Consider the following 25,091-nt stretch of genomic DNA (forward strand, 5'->3'; position numbering starts at 1 on the left):
TATACCTTCTAATTGAAGAAAAGGTGATTTCCTATGGGCACTTAACTGAGCAAACACACAACATAATGTAACTGCCCATGTAACAAAAATTAGAGCAAAGAAAATTACTCTATTTTAAATTAAAAGCAAGCTTATTTCTCCTCAGTAGCATTCAAGATAATGCTAGCAACCTCCTTTTTAGTGTGTACTAGTGTGTGATAAAGAATACTCACTCCTATGTCTTCTGCATTCTCATTTGTCTAAAATTATACCTGAAAACTGAAAGAGAGCCCTATCAAATGTATCTGTAGCACTCTTTCCTTGTATATTTGCTGGTGCTAGATGCCTGGTTTATCACCTCTGCCCCAATCCAGTAGTGCATGCTGCCACAGTGCAGGTAATGCATAGTGGATGCTCACTGATAGTTTGGTCAGCCGTGCATAGACTGGCCAGATGGGAGGCATTGAGATAAAATGCCCTTTAGAATTGGAGTATTATCAGGTGAGTTACAGCACCATGCCACAGTCAGCACCGAGAGGATGGAAATCAGAGAAAGAAAGTGTTGGGGGTGGGTGTCAGAAATACAAAGTACAGTTCTGGGGACAAGGAAGGGTGTATCTGGGCAGTGGCTACAGAGAGCACTCACAGAGACAAAGGAGGGTGAGAGATAAAGAAGGTATCTGGTCCTTCAAAGCCTGAGAGGAAGGGACTGCCCCTGCTTGCAAACCCCCTTTTCTCCAATTAAGCCTTTTTTCTCCCATTAAAACCCCTTTTGTCTAGCTAAATGGTGAAAGGGATTAGGGTTGTGGAAGGAAAAAAGCCAAATAAATATATAGGAGAATAAAATTATGATTACAGGTTATCTCTGCTCAGGCAGCAGAGGGCTGCACCTGCTCATCGGGCCTTGGCCCCTATGCCCTGGCCATCTCTGTGGGCAGCATTTCAGGTCTGTAGAGAGGAAAAGGAAGGATGCAGGGCTCCTAACTTATAGGGGCACAGCTCCTGATCTAACAGACAAACGTCTGTTTCCCCCTTGGAAATGTATTCTGCTGATAACTCCAGCTTTTCTGAATTATACTCAAAGCACCTTTGGTGACATCCATTCCCCCATTCTCCATGAAATGATGTGGAACTTACTGATGCAGGATTTTGGGGTTCAGGAGGGCCCCAAGTTTGGGACTCTGTGCTACTGTTAATAAAGAATTAGTAAAGATGGACTGAAGAAGGATAAACAATGAATTATTAAGTCTATTTAGGGGGAAATCACAAACGGTGGGGTTTATTTACAGGACATGGTGTCTAGGAAGGGAGGCTAAACATGTGGGATATAGGGAACATGCTGTATTTGGAAGCACTGTATAGTTAGTTCATAAAGCTCATCTAAGAGAAATTGAGGTCTTGAGGAAAAGACTAGAACAGAGTCGCAAGCCCATGGAAAGTAGAACTTAGATGTAGAGGTAGAGAGACTCAGAAAGGACTCACACAGCATCTGGCCATGTGCTTTCCTGAAGAGGGAATGTGTCAAAGCAGAGACCAAGAAATTCAGAGGAAAAATGAGTGGCGAGGAGGGTTACACTCACGGTTACCCAAAGCTTAGAGCAACTACACAGGAAGCATCTAGATCTGGTGACTCTGTCAGGGTGCCATATTATGCCTGGATTTGTTAAACTATTGGAATTATATATTTTGTCACTTATAAACCAAAATATTTCTGGTTGATTTAAATGAATAAGATGAGTGAAAGGAGTGATAAACCAGGCATCAAACACTAGCAAATATACAAGGAAAGATTACAAGAGGTACATCTGATAGGGTTTAGCGTGCTGTTCAGTGGCAGAGGACATGCCTAGCATGCATGTGGCTCTGGCTTCCACACTACATGTTGCAAATATATAAATATAAGCCAAGACTGGTGGCCCATACCTGTAATCCCAGCAGAAGAATGGAGAGACTAAGTTCAGCCTGGCTACAGTGAGACCCTGTCTCTTCAGATATTTTCAAATTAAAACTGCACTCTCACAGGGTATGGTGGTGTGTGTCTTTGATCCCAGCACTCAGGAGGCAGAGGTAGGAGGATCTCTGTGAATTCAAGGCCAGCCTGAGACTACATAGTGAATTCTAAGTCAGCCTGGGCTAGAATGAGTCCCTACCTCAAAAAAAGAAAACAAAAACTGCACTCTTTATTCATGTACTAAGAATGAGGCTGTAGTATCTCATAAACCAACAAGAGGAAAACTTCCCCCCACCCCCCATGATATAAAATTAGGACCAGTTCTCAACTTTTTTTTTTTTTTTTTTTTTTTTTTTTTTTTTTGGTTTTGCGAGGTAGGGTCTCACTTTAGCTCAGGCTGACCTGGAATTCACCATGTAGTCTCAGGGTAGCCTCAAACTCATGGCAATCCTCTTACCTCTGCCTCCTGAGTGCAGAGATTAAAGGTGTGCACTACCACACCGGGCTTTTAATTCTCAACTTTTATCTTAGCTGGTTCACTACAATGAGCTTATGAAGAAACTGGATGTGTCAATATCCATTAGCAAATGTCCATTCCCAGGACTGCTTTCCATTCTTTCCTCCCACCCTCAATCACTAAACCTGACTGAGTTTTTTCCTCGTCTTTAGTCACTAGACCTGACTATTTTTATATGATTGCATTTCTTCTCCTCTCACCTTCAGTCACTATACCAGACTACTTTTTTTTTTAGTAACTGAGCACCTTTTTAACAAAGTTAGAGATGGAATTGCTTTTATCTAGAAGAAAAATAAGCTTGAGTCAAGGATTTTATATGTGGACTCATTAAACTGCATGATAACATTGTAGGATTATAATGTCTTCATTTTATAAGTAATAAAAAGGAGTTTCAGAGAAAGTAGGCAGCTTGCCTAAGATTACATAGCTAGTAAGTTGTAGAGTTGTGATTCCAGATCAGGGCAGGTTACCAAAACTATGCTTTTGATTATTTATTAACTCTTTCAATAATTTTTTAACACTGCTGCTGATAAGCAACGAGAATGCAAAAGAGCATATTACAAGGCGCCCTCTCTCTCTCTCTCTCTCTCTCTCTCTCTCTCTCTCTCTCTCTCTCTCTGTCTCTCTCTCTCTCAAGCTTATAGTTTTAGAAAGGAGAGATACATGTATATAAGTACTTGAGTGATCACAATATGCAAAGATTGTGTTTACAGAGCAATAAGCAATTTGGATGGGACTATTGAAGTCAGAGCCAAGGAATGAAAGAAAGGCAAAGAGAAAGCTGCCACGGGAAGTCAGACAATGAGTGACCCAAGAAAGACATGCCATCAAGGCAGAAGACACACAACAAGGAGTGAGGGAATAAGGGAGGGACAGCCTGGAGAGTCTGGACACCAAGGGGCGATTGTGTGAAGAACACGGTGTGGGAAGGAAGGAGAGTGGAGAAGTCACTCCATGAAGGGGAGGCAAGGTAGGGAAAACACGGACACTATTTTGCTGTGTTTTAAGTAGGTTCAGGGCCTGGCATGGGCCTAACTTGGAGGGGTATCACACGAGGGTGTTGTTTTCATTCCTGGTATTATTTTAAAGGACTTAATCCAGAAATCAGGTGTGAGCAAGTAGCCCATTCTGAGTGGAAACCACGGAGCCTTGGAGCACAGTCACTCTCAGCTCTGTGGTCTGTGCCAGCAAAAAGACAGTACGCTTCTCTGTAGAAGAGGAGACAGTAAATGAACATACCATGCACGTTTTCTGCTTTGAAACTTGGAAAGCAAACTGCAGAGTTTGGGAAAATACTGTTGAAGATGTAAGCTTTCAGGAATATTCAGCAATGACTGGAAATTTTCAAATGTAAGTTTTTCTGCCAACCATAAAAGTGCCAACCTCTGACGTATGAGGTGGTAAAATAATGAATGATTCATTTAATTTAATTGCAGGAGAATTAGTCCAGTGTTAACCCATCCATGTAGGCAAGGCTTGAGGGGGGAAATCGCAGGGTAGAGCTGCGAGAGTCTTCTCCGTGTTCTTCAGTCATCAACACGGACTCCCTTCTCTTTAGGGTGCCTAAACACACGGATGCAGTTTCCTAACACTGACCCTAGTGATGTAGTCATTTTCAACTGCCAATATTTGACAAAGTTTCCCTTGGTGAGATGATAATTCTCAAGAGATAATGAAAGCAAGTTACAAAACTAATATATGTCACGGATGCATATTTAAGAACTAAGACAATGTAGCCCTGGAAAGTAATTAAGTGAAAAAAAATCATACCATGCTAAGTAGTTCACGCCAATGGCACGATTTATGGTGAAGGCCACCTGGGCCCTGCTGCCTCCCTGTGGCATCTAGAAGAGCAGGAGGCTCAGCCACGTGGATGCCTCATCCAACATCTCTGTACCCAGGTTCAGGTGGGCTTTCCTGGGTGACGGTAGGCCACACATGCTGCCATGCAGGGCTGTCCTTACAGTTCCACCAGAGGAAGACAGCTGGAAGTTTGTGCTCATCTCTCTGGGACTCTGTCCACAGCACCTCTATCTCTTCTGATGCCAGTTTCTATCCCTTCACAGTAATAAACCATGAATGTAATGGCTTCTCTGAGTTCTGTGAGTACTTTCAGGAAATCACTGGGTATGAGTGCAGCTTTGGGGCCTCTAATACAAAATGTCAAATTAGAGGACCTCAAAAGATGAGCAACATTTCAAATGTGGGGCGAAGGCTTAGGTGACATGAGCACTTCTCCTGCTCAAAAAAAAAAAAAAAAAAAAAAACTAATCACAGCCTCAAGATTAGAAATGGTTCCTAAGTATCTAAGCATATAGATTGTAGACACTATTACCCATCAACAAATCAATTTCTGACAGGAACAGACATTTTGCATCATGCATTTTTTAAATCACTTAAGAATTACCCTATAGTATTTTCATCCATGCTGTTGTATTCAGATATTAATTTTTTCTATTGTTAACTTATAGAGTACTTTCTCTATAATTCTTATTTAAAGGTTATTATTTCTATATTATGAAGACTTTTAAAAAGTTTTAAAATCACCATGATAATTATTCTCAAACATTGGCAGATAGATTTGTATTTAGCAATTTCAAAAAAAGTGGTATTTAACTAGGATGTGTATACTATGCATTAAAATACTTTCAAAATAGGTGTACATTGCAATTTAGTAAAAGTGAGTTGGGAAACCCTTCCTTTAACTAATTTCCACAAATACAAAACTAATGACCCATCTTGTTAGCAGAAATGTTCCCTGATGTGGAAAAAAATTAATTCAGTATTTTACTTTTAGTGGACTCAACAAATATTTAACCCATAATTACATAATGGAAAAGAAGAAAAATGTTAGAAATACATTTTGGAAATAATAAAATATTGTATAAGTCACCACCCTAAGATTTCTTAAAAAATGATAGTGTATGTAATGGAAAAATGTGTCTTGATAATTATTCTAAAGATGACGTAACAACAGAATATGATAAATAATTAAAGGATGCTTTTTCTTAATTGTGACGTGAAGATACCTATCAAATGACCTATTTACATTGCAATTAAAAGTTCACATGGACTTTCTAGAGATATCAAATAGTCTCCTGTCCTGGTGGCTTCAAGTGACAATTTCTACAAAAGTAAAACAGTGAATGCACACATGAAAGTGGTGATTGTTTGCAGTTTTGAGATTGATAAAACTTCCTGAGTCTGACCCCAAAGGCAGACATCATGAAGCAGTGGATCATGTATAAACATTACAATTATTTAAAAAAAAATAAGGCTGAGGAAATGGTTTAGCAGTTAAGGTGCTTGCCTGCTAAGCCTAAGAATTCATGTTTGAATCTCCAGGTCCCATGTAGCAAGATGCACAGTGACACAAGCATGTGATGTTGCATATGCACCACAAGAAGGCGGATGCATCTGGAGTCCTTTCCCAGTGGCTGAAGGCCCTGGTACACCCATTCTCTCTCAAAATTAAAAAAAAAAAAAATTAGTGTTATGTCACCAAGATATGGTTACATATAAGATTACAAATTTCTGTATTTTGGAACATATTATAAAACATGTTTTATAAGCTAAAAAATGCAAAGAATGATAGATAAGGATTAGTATTTTTAATATATGTACAGAAGTTCTTACACATCAGTGTAAAGGCATGCCCATTCATTAATGATCCAAGATCAACTCACAACAGGAGACATTCTTTAAACTTAATAAATATTATAAAACATACTGGTTATCAGCTAAATTCAAATTACTAATGTTTACATTTCTATTTGTAATATTAGTGCAGTGGTTTGATTCAGGTGTCCCCCATAAACTTAGGTGTTCTGAATGCTATGTTCCCAGATGATGGAGATTTGGGAATTAACACCTCCAGGAGGTAGGATATTGTTGGGGGTGGGCCTGTGAGCATTATAGCCAGTGCCCCCTTGCTAGCGTTTGGTGCACTCTGCTGTTGCTATTGTCCACCTTATGCTGGCCAGGGGGTGATGTCCACCCTCTGCTCATGCCATTGTTTTCCCCTGCTATAATGGAGCTTCCTCTCAAGTTTGTAAGTCAAAACAAGAGCCCTTTTTTTCCCCAAAAGCTGCTCTTGGTTGGGCAATTTCTGCCAGCATTACGAACTTGACTGCAACAATAATGTTGGTACCGAGGAGTAGGATTGCCACTAGACACCTGACTGTGTGGTTGGCCTTTCGGAGCTGATTTTCAAGTGGAATGTGGAAGGATTTGGCCCAAGAGACACCTTGCAGTGCTGTAAGTACAGTTTGATGGACTATTCTGGTCAGAGTTTAAAGGCCTGAATGCAGTAAGAACTATGGACCATGAGGTTTGACTTATGAGGGTTAAAAGAGCTTGGCATGGGCTGCGCTAGAAGCAGTTTGTGTGAGGTTTGCTGTTATGGCCATGTCCTGAGAACTTGTGCAGGTTGCAGTACATAGAAACAGACTGGTGTGTACAGAGGAACATGGCACAGAAAAATGAAATCTTTGGGCTGAAGCTGCTTCCTTTTAAGCTGCAATTGTATGAGATATTACAACCTTGAAGATTGGAGCAACAGTAAGAATGTAGACTCCTTTGAAGGGGCCTGAATTTTCAAGGAGTGTCCTGTTCTTCGAAGTATGCTTTATTCCCCCCAGATTAACAAATTGGCACGCTACCTGGTATTGTGGAGTATAAGTAATGCAGGAAAGAGCGGGTCATTGAGCTTGCAACATGGCCTTGTGTTTTGGAAATGGCCATGGGCAGTGTGAAGCAGGTTTGCTGGATGCCTACATGGAGACCCAGTGAAGCCATGAGGATGAACTGTGAGTTGCAGTGGAGACCCAGTAGAGATGCCAGGACCACAGGATGGCTGCTAGGGAAAGCTGATGGCCCAGTGTAGTTTTCCAGGACTGTGAGCAGCCTAGCTAGAGGGGTGGAATTGAAACTCCAGAGAATTGTTGCTGGTTAGAATTATCAGACTTGGAGATTTGTCACTGGCTAGAGTTGTTGGACTTGAAGCTACAGAGTTTGATGTTTACCCTGGTTTTTAAATCGTGTATTGGTTGAATATTTCTTTGCCATGCCCAATGCCATCTTTTGCAGTGTGTATGTTTATTCTGGCCATTATGGGTTGTTTGAGGTTATTTTTTGTTATTTATGGCTTAGTTAAAAGACCTTGGATTATGAGGAAGTATGAACATCATTGAAGTTGATAGAAACTATGGGGACTTTGAAAGTTGGATGGATGCATTTCATTACCTCAGGTATGGTTATCAGTATATAGGGACCAGTTGCAGAATGTGGTGGTTTGAGCCAGGTGTCCTCCATAGACTGAGGTGTTCTGAATGCGAGATTTCCAGCTGATGGATATTTGGGAATTAACACCTCCAGAAGACAGTTATTGTTGGGGGCAGGCTTATGGGTGGTATAGCCAGCTTCCCCTTGCCTGTGTTTGGCACACTCTCTGATGCTATTGTCCACTTGATATTGGCCAGGGGGTGATGTCCACCCTCTTCTCATGCGAAAATGATCACAACAATTAGCTAAAATTTCCTTAGTTCGTAAAAGCCTATGTGTCCCAGCATGTACAAATGGTCCCCCACATATTACTAGGTAACTTTTCTATTATATCAAAATCATTTCTACAACCTTGTATTACCAGCAGCAAGAATTTTTATTATGTTTTGGAGAATATTCTATGTATCTCACCATCTGTTTGGAACTTCCTTAGATAATTAATTAGTCTTCTCTTTAATTTTTTTTTATTTTTAAATGACTTGATATTGAATTTAACTTTTACTTATTATATTTAAGTTAGTGAGTTTTTCAATTTTATAGTACTTGAAAAATTAGTGACATAGTTAATGATTGAGAAAGTCAGGGGGCTTGGGAATGCTGTGATTAAAGAACAAGTTTATTCACTAACGTTCTAGTTCTCAAAGAGAAAGCTAAAGTGAGGAAGGAAAAAAGCAAAAGCATAGCCAGGTATGTTCCAGGTCAGCCTGGAATAGGGTGAGACTCTGCCTCAAAAAACAAAAATAAATAGATAAAAGCAAAAGCATACAAAGAAACTTATTATAATCAATGGCTCTTGGAATCTGGGATTGTGTACCAATGATCTTTGAAGAAAGCTGCAAATTTAAGTTGGTTTCTGCTTTTGAACCACACAATTCTGAATGTTCTGACTTCATTACCCTGCCACACCTGTGTCTTCCTCCAGTTAGTAAGTTCTAGAATTAAAACCTACTCCACCTGCTAACATTGCACAGCAAATGACTCCACAATTTGGTGGCTTAAGACAACTTTTGATTTTCTCAGAGATCTACAATCTGACCAGGTTTGGTAAATCTGGCTCTCTGCTTTCCTAGACATCAGTCAGAAAATCCTGAGGGGTGTGTGGAATCCTCTGAAAGTTTGCTCATCCACTCTGATGCCTGGGATGGCTCTGAGTTGCTGGAGATGGCCGGAACACCTGGTACATGGCCTGGATTCCTCACAATAGCAAGAGACAGGAAGGAAACCTGTTAAACTCCTTTCCTCCATTTCTTTAAGTGCTCATTCCAGAATACATATTCTAGATTCTCATCTTAAGCCATCTTAAGCCAGAGACCTTGAGGTGACTGTAAAGAGATGATCTGCACACAGTATGGTGATGACAGTTAACAATAAAGTGAGGTCTATTTCAGACTCGCAATAAGAGGATTTAAATGTTCTTGCCTCAAAGAAATGATAAATAATTGTGAGGAGTTGGATGTTAATTGGCCTGATGTGATCATTCTATAATGTGCAACTGTATTGAAATGTCACATTATACTCCATAAATACATAGAATCATTGTCAATTAAAAAAAAATACCCTCAAAAAGAAAGATAGTCCTGTGAATGATAAGATTCAATGTTCCAGTTAAGTTATTTTAACACTTGACAATAGCAGAAGGAAAAATAAAATGCCCTACTCAACTATAAAACATAATCAATTTTATAACGATTTAGTCATTGATTATGCTGGGAGAAAAGAATATATTACCAAAAGTGAGAGCATTATTAAATTTCTAGGCCCTTACTTTCTCCAAACTGTATCATGATTATGCTTGATTGGCAAGAGTATTTAAACTTAGAAACAAAACCTTTCTGGAGATATTCTGTCAATGTTTGTGCATGAAAATGATAAATTTTGATTTTAATATGAAAGATACACAATGACTGAAAAATTCATATTGACATTTTATTTATACATAAATACATCCTAGGAAGACTGATGTTTGCTTTCTTTTAATTTATTGGTTCTGTATGTTGTTCCTTACCCTAAGTTTGCTAAACAAAAACTTTCTCACAATAGTTTTGAATTAAATAAAATTTTTTTCAAGTTTAACTTTAATTTATTAGAACCCAGTAAGTGATGATTTGAAAAGCAGAGTTCCCATCAAATCAACACTTAATTCAGGGCAAAATAAATACACTTAAAATGCCTAAATCTTAAGGCACAAATAAAACATAAAAGCAACAGGCTTAACACAGACTGTATAATGTCAGAATTTTAAGAGTATTTTATATAGTATTTGCATAGTATTTTATAGCACTAAGTTGCTAATATAGTCAGGAATATTATTTTGTATATTGTGCATTGGTGGGAGCTATCTTTGCTTGGAGTGTATGTATGTATGGATGTATGTATGTATGTATGTATGAATGAATCAAACCTAGCCCTTACACATCCTCAACAAGAACTCTATCAATGAACTATATCCCCAGTCCTATATTTCATGTTTATATTCGAATAACAGTAGTCCTTCTGACATATAGGATTAAAAACCTTGAATTCCCCTAATATCAAAAATCTTTCATTTTCAGGGAGCAAGATTTAAAAGGGTCTGAAATCAGAAAAATAAGGATTAGTTTGTATATTCTAATGAATAATGTCAAAAAAAGACAAAATACCTTGAAAATACTTCTGTAAGTCTATCAAATGTTAGGTTGATGGATTCTTACCTAACGCAATAAGTAATTACAAATATTTCATTTTTTTTACAAATCTTTAAGCCACTTTAACCAAATAGCTGAAGACTTCACTGTACTCTTAGTTATCTGCTCATTAATTTAAAAATGTTAAAATTCCTTATTTAGTTGTTCTAGGAAAGTCAAATCAAATAAGATCATTAAAGCTACAAGAAAAGGCTCTGAAATATTGATTGCAGATTCATTTCAAATTAAATTTAGTCCCTTTTCGGATCTGGCATTTAAATGAACTCTGAAAATAAATAGAATTTTAGGCAGCGCTGACAATAGCTAAACAGTACTGGTATTACTTGAAAAGCTAATCATGCATCCACAACTTCAATAACTAAGTAAGGAGCAACATAAACATTGTTATGTCTGTGAAAATTATCTTAACTTTCATTAGGCCTCAGCTGAAGGTTAATCTACCAAAACATATCCGCATTATGTAAAAAAAAAGGGGGGGGGCATCATAAGGTGACTTTGTTCACATGTTGCCCAGCATTTAGCGTCCAGTTTCCCCTCTTTTCTGTCATTATTCTAGAGCATTAAATGAGGGTAAACAATTTCTCAGCCGAATAACTTCTCATCATGGTGATGGTATGTGCAACATATAATCTGTACAACCACTTTATCCTGTTTATCTGCAGGAAAAAAAAATGGGCTGAATAAAATGTGACATATACATTAGTTTGCTTTAAATGCAAAGATTAACTGTTCTTGGCTGAAATGTGTCATAACCAAAAACGTCTCAACTTTGACAATACACATGAAAAAGTTCTCGTATGTACATAGGTGCGCTCCTTCATTACAGTTTTTCATTAAGTCTATCACAATGTATCTTTACAACTGATACAAGTGATCTTTACAACAAAATTTCAAATTGACAAAGTAGAAATGATTCCATTTTACAGCACTTTTGGTTTTCTGAAGTGTCACTTTAGGAGATAAAAGGACATCATTGAAATGTCTTCCACAGTCTGTGGGATCAACTTGAAGCTCTTGTTCTTCATTACCTTGGATATGTTCCTCTCCAACATCAGCCTCTGCCTCATCATAATCCAGCTCAGCCTGCTTGTCTGTCTCATACTTACCTACAGTACCATCATCTCTGTGATGTTCTATCAGTTTAGAGCCATGTTTCAGATCATCAAGGGATTCATTCTCATCAAAGAATCAGTTGTGGAATAAACTAAAATTTAAAAGGGGACTGGAGAGATGGCTTAGTGGTTAAGGTGCTTGCCTACAAAGCTTAAGAACCCAGATTCAATTCTCCAGGTCCCACATAAGCCAGATGTACAAGGTGGCACATGTGTCTGGAGTTTGTTTGCAGTGGCTGGAGGCCCGGGCATGCCCATTCTCCCATTCTCCCATTCTCTCTCTCTTTCTCTCTCTCTCTCCCTTTCTTTGTCTCAAACAAAAATAAATAATCAAATAAAAAATAAAGAATCCGGGGGAGGGAAGGAATTACCATGGGATTTTTTTTTATAATCATGGAAAATGCTAATAAAAATTTTAAAAAAATAAATAATAATAATAATAATAATTAACAACAAAAAGTACAGGTTTCAAAAAAAAAAAAGAATCCACTTTGCTTCAATTTGTGGAAATCACAGAGTCTGTCCTTGGAGGCCTGCTTTAGTACATCTGTTTGAATTCTGGGTTCTCTCTCCAAGTTTGAATCTGGAATTAACTGCTGAAGAGGACTGGAAGGGTTCAGTTTGAAAGTGCCAGGATTTCCACTGTGTGAACCTGGAGCTACATTTGCTGAGATACGTTGTCCAGTGGGAAGGTGGGAGATTGCTTGATGACTTCCATGGGGAGAAACTAAAACGGGGGCTTCTTTAACACAGCAGGAAAATCGTCGCTTTTGCTAGGTCATTCTCTTCTATTCCAGGCAGACATGCCTGCATCACCAACCTGTTTGATTTGTTCTTTCCCATGTGGAAAATGATTGCTTGAGGGCTCCTCATTTGCAGCATTCCCAGTACACTTGAAATATAGTTAGGTACTGCATGATCATTTATACCCAATTCTTTTCCACCATTTGATTGAACCTTGGGGACCTCCTGCTTTTGTTCCTGCAAAAATTAGTCTGCTAACTTTTTAATATATTCCTTGTGCTGTGCTCTCAATTCCTTGATCTGTTGTCCACACTGAAAGCTTTCATAATCTACCCCCTTCACAAGGTACGTATTATTCTCCCTATAGTCTCGAAGCTGATATTCTTGTAGAAGAAACCCCTGGCAAAGTTCAGGCAAGTTGTTCCTTTAAATGATGTATGTCTGCCACCTGATAAGACGTGCTGTTCTGTAGTTCATCCTTGTCAGCTTCACATCTCTTCCCCAGGCCCTCTCTAGCCTGCAAGCCGGCTGCTGAGGCAGCCCAGTAGTCGGGTCTCCTTCCTGGTCAACCTGATTCTCACACACATCCACAATGAACAAGAGGTCAGAATTGCACCTCTCCAGGATGTCCATGAGCCACCTCGGTGAGCTGGCCCTGGCCCTGCAGCTTGGCCACCTCTTCCTGAAGCAGACGGGAGGAGATGCTCCAGTAGTTGAAAGGGAGGAGGATGATCACCAGTAGCAGCACCAAGGAAGACAGGCAGCCGGCCCCACTCCACTGGCCTCCACAGGAAAGCCAAGCCTCCAGCTACCCTACACTGGACTAATTAAAATAAATAAATCAGGGCTGGAGAGACTGCTTAGTGGTTAAGGCACATATCTGTGAAGCCTAAGGACCCAGGTTCGAGTCTCCAGGTCCCACATAAGGCAGATACACATGGTGGCACATGCATCTGGAAGTTGTTTGCAGTGGCTAGAGGCCCTGGCATGCCCATTCTCACTCTTTCTCTCTCCCTCTCTCTGTTTCTAGTAAATAAATAAATTAAAATAAAATTAATTAATTAAGATTTTGAGACTGCTAAGCAAGTGTAAATTATTCTTGTATTCTTTCTGGTATAAGAATAAAGGAGAGGGCTGAAGAGATGGCTTAGCAGTTAAGGTGCTTGCCTGCAAAGCCTAAGAACTCACGTTCAAATCTCCAGGTCCCACATAGCCAGACACACAGTGACACAAGTGTGCAATGTCGCACATGCACAAAAGGCAGCATGCATGTCTGGAGTTGGTTCACAGAGGCTGAAGGAGGCCCTGGTGTATCTATTCCCCCCCCCCCACCTTTGCCTCTTTCTCTCTCAAAATAAATAATAAAAAAAAGTTTTTAAAAAAAGAATAAAGGAGGAAGAAATCCTGGTGTTTGTGATTCCAGGAAACTCAAGACATTTAAAGCACAAAGGTCATACTAACAACTTTATTATAATAAATTTGGGCGGGGACGCAATTTATGGAAGGTAAAAAAATCAAGAGTAGTTGGGAGAAACAATAAGTATCCAAAGACACGAAATCTTTGCAATAGTTTTAAATAAGCAGCCAGGACTATTGACATTCTTAACTCTCAAGATTACTTCTTTTTAAAAAACAATGTGTGTATTCATAAAGACAAATTAGACAAATCCGTTGGCTAGTAAAAGAAACGTGTTATCTTGATACAAAACAATTTTGCTACTTTAGGAAGTAAGTGATTGTCTATCTAGAGAGCATTGTGAGACGGTCAGTTGGCTGGGATTAAACTGAGGCAGATTCGGGTGGGACCAAACACTGTAATTATGTACGTTTGTTGGATAGCTCGCCTATATTTGATGTATTGGGATAAAAATTTCTATGAATTATTGTAACTAAACGTATTCTAAATTAAGTCCTATATCTAAGTCACACGGCTTCTGTCATGAGAATTTTACTTTAGAAGACAGGAGCCAGGAGGCCTAGGGAAGGGGGAAGGAGGAAATTACCACATGGGTTTTGTGGCCTCAACCATCAGTTTAGGTTTTTTTTTTTCTTTTCTTGACGGCAGTAGAGAGACCTTATTTTCATAACAAACTACTCTTGTTCCTTTGTTTAAAGACTTTTCATTTAAGATTTTCTGAGGTATGTGGCTGGGAGCTGGGAGAGTGAGGCACTTGAATCCTGGCTCTAAAGCGAACTTTACTGTGTGACCTTAGCAGGTTTCAAACCCTCTCTGTGCTTCAGTCTCCCTGTCTTGTATGATGGGAGTGATACCTACCTCACAGGGTTGTTGTGGGGATCGATGAGAGAGAATGTCTGTAAAGCATTTAAGGTTCTTGAAGAAGGTGCTATATAAATTCAAAATAATTAAAAAAAAAGAACAATTTTGCTACTTAATGAAGGAAAGAGAAAGCAAGACCTAGTCTCAGTCTTTGTGAATGTAGTCTATATGAAAATATGCAGCACGTTTGTGAATCTCTTCTTTCACATGGAAATCCATACACGCATGTCAAAATTTTAGCCATGTCTTTTCTTTTTGTTTCTGTTAGCTACAAATAGTAAGGCCTCAAAATTCTCTTTGCTAAAACACTATTGAATGTATGTCTAGGCTGGGCATAGTGATTCACGCCCTGAGGCTCAGCACCCTGGAGTCTGAGGTAGAAGGATTGGCATGAGCTAGAGGCCTTCCTGGAGGTAAGAGAGTGAGTTTTAGGTCAGCCTGAGCTAGAGTGAACCCCTACATCAGAAAAACAAACAAACAAACAAAGGAATGTTACTCCAAATTTTCTCTAGAAAATGCTAGCAAAGAAAATCTAGCAAAGCATTAAAAGGAAAATATGCATAATCAAGTGGAATTAATCCTCAAAATTTAAGTTTGGTTTGACGTGCTAAAACCAAGTTGGTATAATTAATCATGTTAAAGAATAAAAGAGAAACAGCACATAATCATTTAAATAAATAGAAAAATAAATGTCATAAAATTCAACAGCCATGTACAACAAATCTCTGCCAGCTCAGAGCAGAAAGGAGACAGTTAACCTAACAAGGGTATCTCAGGAAGACATAGACTGTGCACCACACTACATTGTGAAATACTGAATGAATCCTTTCTAAGACAAAGACCAATACAAGAGTCCCCACTCACAACTTGCATTCATTAACTAGGAGGGGAAAAGTCATGGACAGTGAATACAGTGTAGAAAGATTACCAAGAAAGAAGTTTTATTAGTGACTATTATTTTGCTATGGTCAAATACCTGGCAGAAACAATTTAGGACAGGAACAGTTTATTTTGGCTCATGGTCTCAAAAGCTGCAGTCCATCATAGCAAAGAAAGAGTGCTCGGGCTCCTGACCAAGGGCACTTGTGGTAGAGTGGTTCCCATGGCGACAGAAAAGAAGCAAGAACTACCCTTACTGACCTACTTTTGCAAGCCAGGACCACCTCCTGGAGGATCCACAGCCTTCAAAACACTACAAGCTGGGGACTGAGCAATCGCAGTGTAAGCCTGCTGGGGAGAATTCAGATTCAAACCATAGCAGAAATCAGCCTCTCTTCAAGATTACATGACTGTTTGGGTGGAACATCTTAATGGGTTTCTATCTTTATATGCTCAGAATAGAAAGTCAATACACATGAAATAAGTATATTAGCAGTAAGACAGTGGAAAAATGTTTTTAATATCATTTATAATAACATCAAAGCGAGCAAATAATTAGGCATGAACAAATGAGATATCCACAGTAAAGTCTACAAAACGCTACCAACGCTAAAAAAAAAAGGTCCTAAATAAATGGGGTAAAAAACCATGTTTAGATACTTAAAATAATATTGTTAATATAATAATTATGTCCAAATTTTATAGCAATTCAATGTAATTTCTAGCCTAATGCCCACAGACATGTTGAAGAAATCGAAGACAGCTTTCTAAAATATGGAATGTAAGGAACCTCAAATATCCAACAGTATCTGCCGAGGTCCGGTCTCAGCAGGGTCGTAGACCTCGAAGGGGGGGTGTGGAGCAGGCATTGTGAGGAAATGATGTGGACCAGTGGTTCAGGTGAAGCAGACTGGACGCAGAGCAAAACTCTGCTTCTTTATTTATACTTTACAATACTTTTTTTTTTCTTTTTTGCAAGCAAGACATAGCAACTTATTTGTGTGGCTTCTATTCTCTAAGAAATCTTGCACAATATTCCTCTTTTCCCTTGGTTTCTCCTGCTTCTGCTTAGCTCACAAACCTCTTGGCCCACAGACATTCTAATAGCATCTTAAAAAAGAAGATTGTAAGTTGGTTAATATCTTACCCAGGCTCATAGAAACTAGCCAAGAGCCCTGGCAGTTAGCTCTTGCAGTTATAAGGTGATAGACATTTTTACCTCAGAAAGGGAAGTGTCAGCCACTCTCTACATAATATTATCTTGTGACCTGAATAACAGTACATTTCTCTATTTCTAATCCAGTACTGATTTACTTGTCTCTCTGTGACCGTTCTTTGTTGCTCCATTTTACAGTTCGGTTCTAACCTTGCAAGTCTCTTCATAAAAGGAAGATTTTGATATCTAACTCTTTTCCATCTTTCCAGACCATCATTACTCCATTAATGTATGCTTCTGTATATGGCAAAGGTTGATCTACCCAACCAGTGTTTTGCATTGATGTCGTTCCTTTAGGAGCCCACCAAACTCTATTATTTGAAAGATGGTTGCTTTTGCTCCCTAGCATTTCAGGCTCCTTTTCTAGTAAGTTAAGTCATCTGTAGGTTCAGGAAATGTGCCCATTAATTCCTATAATCGTAAGTAATGTTTCTTGGGAACAATTGGTAAGGCATGAGACATAGCATTGTGAGGAACATGTCTCATTAGGTGAAATACACATTTGTGGTGTTGAGAAACTCTGTACCTTCAAACTAGTTGTAGTTTCAGGATTCTGTTTACCTATTTAAACATTACAGCCTCAGAAATTCCTATAGAAACATTCTTTTCCTGATTAATCATTGGTGAGTGTATGCACACATCTGAACTGGATTCCCCTGTTACTACTGAGAAGGGGGGAAATGAAAGCAAAAATAAGCAGTGATAAACTTATAATATATAATTCCAAAAATCAACACTGTGAAACTGAAATGTAGTAATGGAGATCACAATAATAGACAGACTTGTACTACTAGTTGGTTTTAGTCAAGATCTAAAGTATAACTGAATGTGTAAAAAATATCAAATTATACATGCATATGTATAAATGTGACTATATATTCACATAAGAAATTAAACCTCACTCTCTATCTGCCTTTTTCTCTCTCTCCCTCTCAAATGAAATAAATTACATTTAAAAATAATGAAGTCTAGCCAGGCATGGTGGCGCACACCTTTAATCCCAGCACGTGGGAGGCAGAGGTAGGAGTATCACCATGGGTTCGAGGCCACCCTGAGACTACAAAGTGAATTTCAGGTCAGTCTGGACTAGAGTCAAAAAAAAAAAAAAAATTAATCCCCCGAGAATACCTCAAAAGTAATTTAAAATGTTTACATTTTTTAAAGCAGGGCTGGAAAGATGGCTTAGCAGGCAAAGTGCTTGCCTGTGAGGCCTAAGGACCCAGGTTTGACTCTCCAGTGCCCATGTAAGCCAGATTCAGAAGGTGGCTCATGTATCTGGAGTTCCTTTGCAGTGGCTGGAGGACCTGGCACATCCATTCTCTCCATTCTCGCTCTCCCTCCCTCCTCCACTCCCTGCCTCTTTCTCTGTCTCCTTCTCAAATAAACAAATAAATAAATTAAAAACATTTAAAGTAAAAGGCAGGAAAAAAAAACTATAAAGCTTTAGCCATAAAGCTGCTAAAAGAAAGAAATAGGAGATCAAAGAGGAGACATGGAAATCAGCTGGAGTATTCAGATAAGATACTGAAGTCAGACAAAATACTGAAATCAGAAGTCATAAAGTGAAAATGCCATTAACTCACCTCACCAATGCAAGTGATTCATTGGTTATGTGGATAATCAACTGCTCTCTGATTGGATAAGAGACACACTCAGTGGGAGGCAATTCATAGCTGGTACTGAGAACCAAGTCAGATGCTATTGCAGTTACAGGGAGGAAATGCCTAGCCAGAAGCAGCTTGTGTGAGGAAAGGTCTTCTTTTCGGCTTATAGTCATCTTGAGAGGAAGCTCCATGATGGCTGAGGAAAGGATGGCATGAACGGAGACTGATACCACCTCAGCCACAGTAGGTGCAAGCAGCAGCAAGAAAGTGAACCAAGCTCTGGCGTGGAGGGGTGGACATCCCTAAGCCTGCCCCCAGCAGCACGCCTTCTCTAAGTAAAGCCGCACCTCCCACACCACCCTCAGCCGAGGGTCAAGCATTCAAAGCACATGAGGTTCTGGGACACTAAGTCAATCCACCACAGAAGCCTATGGCTTGGGAGATCATGGACCCTAGAGGGAAGCGCCCACTGTTCTTTGGCTAAAAGGAGAGGTTATGCCTGTTAAAAAGTCTTTGAAGACAATATTTCTTATAAATATCAATGTAAAAATCTTCAATAAAATACAATCAACATGAATTCATTAGAATATTAAGACAATCACATATCATGACCAAGTAATTTATTACAAGAATATAAGAGTTTAATTTATGAAACTCAATGGAGGTACTATGCTACATTAAAGAAAAAAATGACCATCTCAATGGATACAGAAGAAACACTTAATAAAACTCAACACTCTTGGGCTGGGTAGGTTGCACAGTGGTTAAGGCACTTACTTGCAAATCATAATGACCCTGGTTCAATTCCTCAGCATTCAACATAAAGTCAGATGCACAGTGATACATGCTTCTGGAGTTTGTTTGCAGGGCAGGAGGCCCTGATATGCTCATTCTCTCTGTCTGTCTCTCCTCTCTATTTCTCTCTGCTTGCAAATAAATCTTTAAAAAAATTCAACACTCTTTCTTTTTTTGTAGGTTTTTATTTATTTATTTATTTTCAGGTTTGGAAAACAGATTTTTATTTATTTTTAATTTTTTATTAATTAACTTTGTACTCAGTGAATACAGTCAAGTTGGTGCCACTGTTAGGCTCAACATTCTTTCTTGATAAACACTCAGGAAATTAATTAGGAATTAGGAAAAAGAAAACTTCCTGGGCATATGAAAGCCATATATGAAAAAACTGGGATGTGAGCATTATACTTAATGATAAGAGATTTTTTCCCTTTAAGATCAGTAACTAGGGTAGTGAGATGGCTGAGCAGTTAAGGCACTTGCATGCAAAGCCTAATGACTGGGATTTTATTCCCCAGTATTCACGAAAAGCCAAAGGCAGAAAGTGGCACATGTGTCTGGAATTTGTTTATAACAGCTAGAGCCCTTGGCATGCCCATATTCTCTCTCTCTCTCTCTTTCTGTTCTCCTCTCTCACCTTGCAAATAGATAAATAAAAAATATATTTTAAAAAAAGATCAGTAACTAGACTAGAGTACCTGCTAACATCTACCACTTTTGCTCAATGTAATCAAGCACATTCAAATTGGGAGAAAGAAGTAAGATTATCTTTGTTCACAGATAATATCATCTTATGTGTAGGAACCCTAATGATCCCACAAAACACCATGAGAACTAATACATGAATTCAGCAAAGTGTCAGGATATAAAATCAGCAGGAAAACCGGTTGTATTGCTATATACTAACAGAAAAAAAAAATCTGAAAAATAAATTGAGAAATCATTTACAGATATTATAATATCAAAAAATAATATACTTAGCAATCTACTTAACCAAGGAATTAAAACTCTTATGTAATGGAAATTAGAAAATGTTACTGAAAGAAATTAAATAATATGGCATAAGTAAATAAAACACATCTCACGTTCATTGATTGGAAGACCTAATATTATATATATATACCCAAAGAGACTTACTGGTTCAATTTCAGGTCTGTCAAAAATGATGCTTCTGTGGACATATAAAAGCCCACTTCAAAATTTGTGGGACTATCAGGGACCCTAAAATAGCCAAAATCATGAAAAAGAACAAAATTCAAGAGCTCATACTTACTCCTTGCTCGGAAAACTCATTGTAAATCTACAGTGAGAAAAATTGTGTGGCACTTGCATAAAAGCAGACACATAGACCATTAGAATGCAATTAAGAATGTAGGAACAAATCTTCATACACATGGTCAAACTATTTTTGATGAAGGTGGCAGAATCACACAATGGGAAAGGAACAGTCTTTTAAACAAATTATGCAGAAAATTGGATATCTACATGCAAATAAATGGAGTGGGTCACTTACCTAAGAAAATTAAGTCAAAATGGACTGACAACTCAAATATAGGCACTTTCTAAGCCAGTGCTCTACAACTGAGCTGCATCTCCAAATCTAAAACTACACAATGTTTAGAAGAAAGCAGTACAAAATCTTGATGGCATTAGGTTTGGTGATGACCTCTTGAATATGACACTAATGGTACAGACAACAATAAAATAGACCAAATGGACTTCATGAATTTTTTTTATTTTGTTTATAAAATGGTACTAAGAACAGAGAAAGAGGGCAACCCACACCAGTGAGAGAAATAAATATTGTAACTCATATGTGTGATAAGATTAATATTCAGAATAGTGAATTCCTAAAATTCAACCAAAAGTTGAAAGTTAATAAAATATTTCAATAGATTTGTCTCCAGACAAGATATATAAATAGCCCAAGAGCATATGAAAAGATGCTACATGTCACTGATCATTAGCAGATTGCAAATCAAAACCACCATATATATTATTTCACAGCCATTAGGATGATATCACAAAAAAGAAAGAGAAGAGGCAGAGGGAAGAAAGGAAGGAAGGAAGGAAGGAAGGAAGGAAGGAAGGAAGGAAGGAAGGAAGGAAGGAAGGAAGGAAAAAGCAAGAGCAAGTGTTGGTGAGGATATGGAGAAGCTACATTGTTGGTGAGAATGTAAAGCAGAGAGCCACTGTGGAAAACAGTATAGTAACTCCTCAGAAGTAACTAATCATAGAATTACCATGTTGCTCTGCAATTTAATTTCACCTCTGAGCACATTCCCAAAAGAATTGAAAACAGGATCACAAAGAGACATGTGCACACCCATGTTCCGACCAACGTTATTCACAGTAGCTAAAAATGTATGAGCAACCTGAGTTCCCTCCATATGTAATGGTATGTACATCAGACTTCAAAAGGAATGAAATTCTGCCAATACTCCCACCTGGACGAACCTTGAGGATAGTCTGCTAAGTAAACTAAGCCACAAAGATAGGTTTTGTATGGTTGCATTTATACAAGGTACCTAGAGTGGTAAGTACATAGAGATAGGAAGCAGAATGATGGTCACCAGCAGGTTGCAGTATGGAGAAATGGGAAGTTATTTCAGTGGGTATATAAATTTTTGGTTTATAAAGTAAAGATTTAGGGAGATGGATGGTGGTGGTGATTACACATTAGGAATGAAGTTACTGTCACTGAACTGTACACTCAGATGCCAAATTCTGTGTATTTCCATAGAAACAAAAATTAGAGGAAAAAAATCAATGCCTCGGGTTGTATGAAAGCATGAGAGTGTAGGCATAACCTGCACTCTAGGCGAGCTAATAAAAATACTTTGTGCATGTGTATATGTGCCTGTATGTATGTATGTATGCATGTAGACCAGAGGTCCATGTCATGTCTTCCTGAATCACTTTATTTTTTCAAGACAGGGTCTCATAGGTGAACCTAGAGTTCGCCCAATTCAGGTAGACTAGCTGGCCAGCAAGCACCATGGGTGTCCTCCTGGGTCCAACCCCCCACCCCAGTGCTGTAATTATAGCACCCACTGGCATGCCTGGCTTTTATGTGGGTGCTTGGGTTCCAAATTCAGATGCTCATGCTTATGTAGCAAACATTTTACTCCCTGAGCTGTCTCCTCAGACTCATATTTTAATAAACGAAGTAGCTGGAAATGTCTCTAGGAGTACATGGTTAATGAGGAAAAACATATTGCAGAAAACTCCTGAAACATCACAAGAAAGTTCCATAATATAGCAATGGAAGTAACTTATAAAACAACTCGTAGCTCTAAAGTGAACCCAAATATATCTTCGAAAGTAGGTAATTCCAACTCCTATTAGGGAGAAATGAGTGCACTTCTACTTCGGAGTATCCTAGGTTGTTAAGAAGCATCTGAGCAATGCCTACTGTCAAACAATACCGTGTTCTGCAATCATTATGTTACCTGACTTAGCAAATTACAACTGAAATGAAATCAAGTTATGAGCTAAAACATCAGGTTAAAAACTACAAAACCATGATGTTCAATGTTGTTAAACTCAATGTCAAAACACTGAAAGGAACTTGTACATTTGGTGCCCATTTACTCTGCTTAGATAAGTGAAGACTTTGGAGAGGGAAAAAGAACCATGGCAAGAACAGTTAATGTCTGCATCAATTGAACCAAGACCCCGCCCCCCCCCCCCCCCCAGTTCAGCAATTCTGCCTGCTGCAAACTACATCAGCCAAGAGCAAGGATGATCCCCAGTCACCCCTGTTCCTAGTCAGGGGCATGTCTTCCTGTTGTCAACGCTAAATCCAGACTGGAAGCCACTGAGAGGTGGGTTTGCTTTTTCCACTCAAGCGCACGAAGCTCTAGCCTAAGCACGGTATCAATAAGAACAGTAGGCGCCTGATGATCCTCCCCCTGCTTCATGTGATAGGGATTCCACACTAAGAAGCAAATTTAGGAGACCCAAGGCCATTTCACTTCCTCCCACCCAGCATCTGGCTCCTAAAGAAGGGCTATCATTCAAAGAGAAACACTGTCTTATCCCTGCCCCCAACATGGAGACGTAACTCAAAGATTGTGCCTTAGGAAAAAAAAATATATATATATAGTCCTAGAATTAAAAGCTCTGAATCTTGGGCTGGAGAGATGACTTATCAGTTAAGTGCTTGCCTGTGAAGCCTAAGGACCCCGGTTCGAGGCTCAATTCCCCAGGACCCACGTTAGACAGATGCACAAGGGGGCGCACACATCTCGAGTTCATTTGCAGTGGCTGGAAGCCCTGGCACACCCATTCTCCTCTCCCTCTCTCTCTCTCTCTCTCTCTCTCTCTCTCTCTCTCTCTCTCTCTCTCTCTCTGCCTCTTTCTCTCTGTTGCTCTTAAATAAATAAATAAATAGCTCTGAATCTCGCCCCAAAGAAACTGACTTCATCAAAAACAAGAAGCAAAGCAGTTTCAACCACAACATGCTGTTCACCAGTGGAGACTGTAATGAGAAGCTGCTAAGAGGAGACCCTATGCTCCTTGGAAGTGGAATCTGAGCTATATGCTGGCCAGTTTTCCGGACAGAAAGAAGGAGAGACAGGAGAAGGCACACTGCCATCAGCACAAATCCCATTCGCCTGTGAGCAGCCCAAGAATAGTCAAACTGGACTTCATCAAAATATTCATGCCTGTGCTTCAAAGGACACTATCATGAAAATGAAACGATCTCCCCTGAACTGGGGAGAAGCCACGGGTGGATCTTCTAAGGGACTTGCATTCAAAATACTATAAATTTCTTAAAACAATTGTTTAAAAGAAAAAAAGAAAAGAAAATGGGAGAAAGATGATGGGCAATATGCAGGTATGGTCTGCATTCTAGAATCTCCAGTAAATAAACTAGGGGAAGCTGGAAGCAGCATAAGGAAGGCAGGGTTTCTTTCTGCTTATAAATCCAGAGGATGTATTCCATCATAGTAGGGAAGACCTCACGGCAGGAGTGGAAGGACGACGGTCACGGTGAGTCCTCAATCAGGAAGCAAGCAGAGATAAATACTGGTACTCAGCAAACTTTCTCCTGCTCATGAAGTTAGTCCAGGACCTTTAAAACATGGAGGTGCTGCCCACAGTCAAGGTGAGTTTGCTCACTTCACTTAACCTAATCCAGAAACTCCCTCACAGATAAGCCCAGAGGCTTGTTTCCATTGCCATACTAAATTCCATCAAGGTAACGAGTTTAAACATCACAAGTAAGAAGTTTACTTGGAGCCAGAGTTTGCATGGGGAACCAGTGTGGCTGTTCTTCAAAAGATCAACAAAAAAAATATGGGCTGAAGAGATGGCTTAGCGGTTAAGGCACTTGTCTGCAAAGCCAAAGGATCTAGGTTTGATCCCCCAGGACCCATGTAAGCCAGATGCATAAGGTGGCACATGTGTCTAGAGTTTGTTTGCAATAGCTGGAGGACATTCTCTTTCTCTTTCTCTTTCTCTTTCTCCCTCTCTGTCTCTCTCTCTCTCTCTCTCTCTCTATTTCTCTCTCCCCCTGTGTCTTTCTCTCTCTCAAATAAATAAAAATAATTTTTTTAAATCTGTCATTTGGCCTAGCTACACTATTCCTGAGTATTTGCTCAGAGGATATCAAGCCAACATTTCACAGATATTTTCACACCAGTGTTCATTGCAGCACTATTCACAACAACAAAGTTATAAAAACAGCTTAGGTGTCCAACAACAGAGAACGGCATGAGGAAAATGTGGTACATGTACACAATGGAATTTTTTTCAGCCATGAAGAAAAATGAAGCTATGCTGTTTATAGGAAAAAGGATGCAACTGGAGATGATCATATTAAATGAAGTAAGCCAGTTTCAGATAAATATAAATTTTCTCTCATTTGTAGTGCCTAGATTTTATAAAGATACATATACTCATAAATGTACTTATGACATGAATGTAGACATAAACTCCCTAGGGGAAATGGGGAACTAGTGAAAGTGGGGAGGGATGAGAAGGGGAGGGGAGGGAGGTAAGAGTGGGTATAGGATCAAGATACAATATATACGTATACAAA

The 25,091-nt window shown here is 39.0% G+C and overlaps 1 pseudogene; it reads right to left on the minus strand.

Moving 5' to 3' along the window:
- LOC101615004 overlaps window positions 1-21,372 on the minus strand; it is a 38,629-nt pseudogene extending 17,257 nt beyond the window's left edge.
- Window positions 21,373-25,091: the final 3,719 nt, after the last annotated feature.

Source organism: Jaculus jaculus, chromosome 7 (assembly GCF_020740685.1).
Source record: "Jaculus jaculus isolate mJacJac1 chromosome 7, mJacJac1.mat.Y.cur, whole genome shotgun sequence".
In the NCBI taxonomy this organism is placed as follows: domain Eukaryota; kingdom Metazoa; phylum Chordata; class Mammalia; order Rodentia; family Dipodidae; genus Jaculus; species Jaculus jaculus.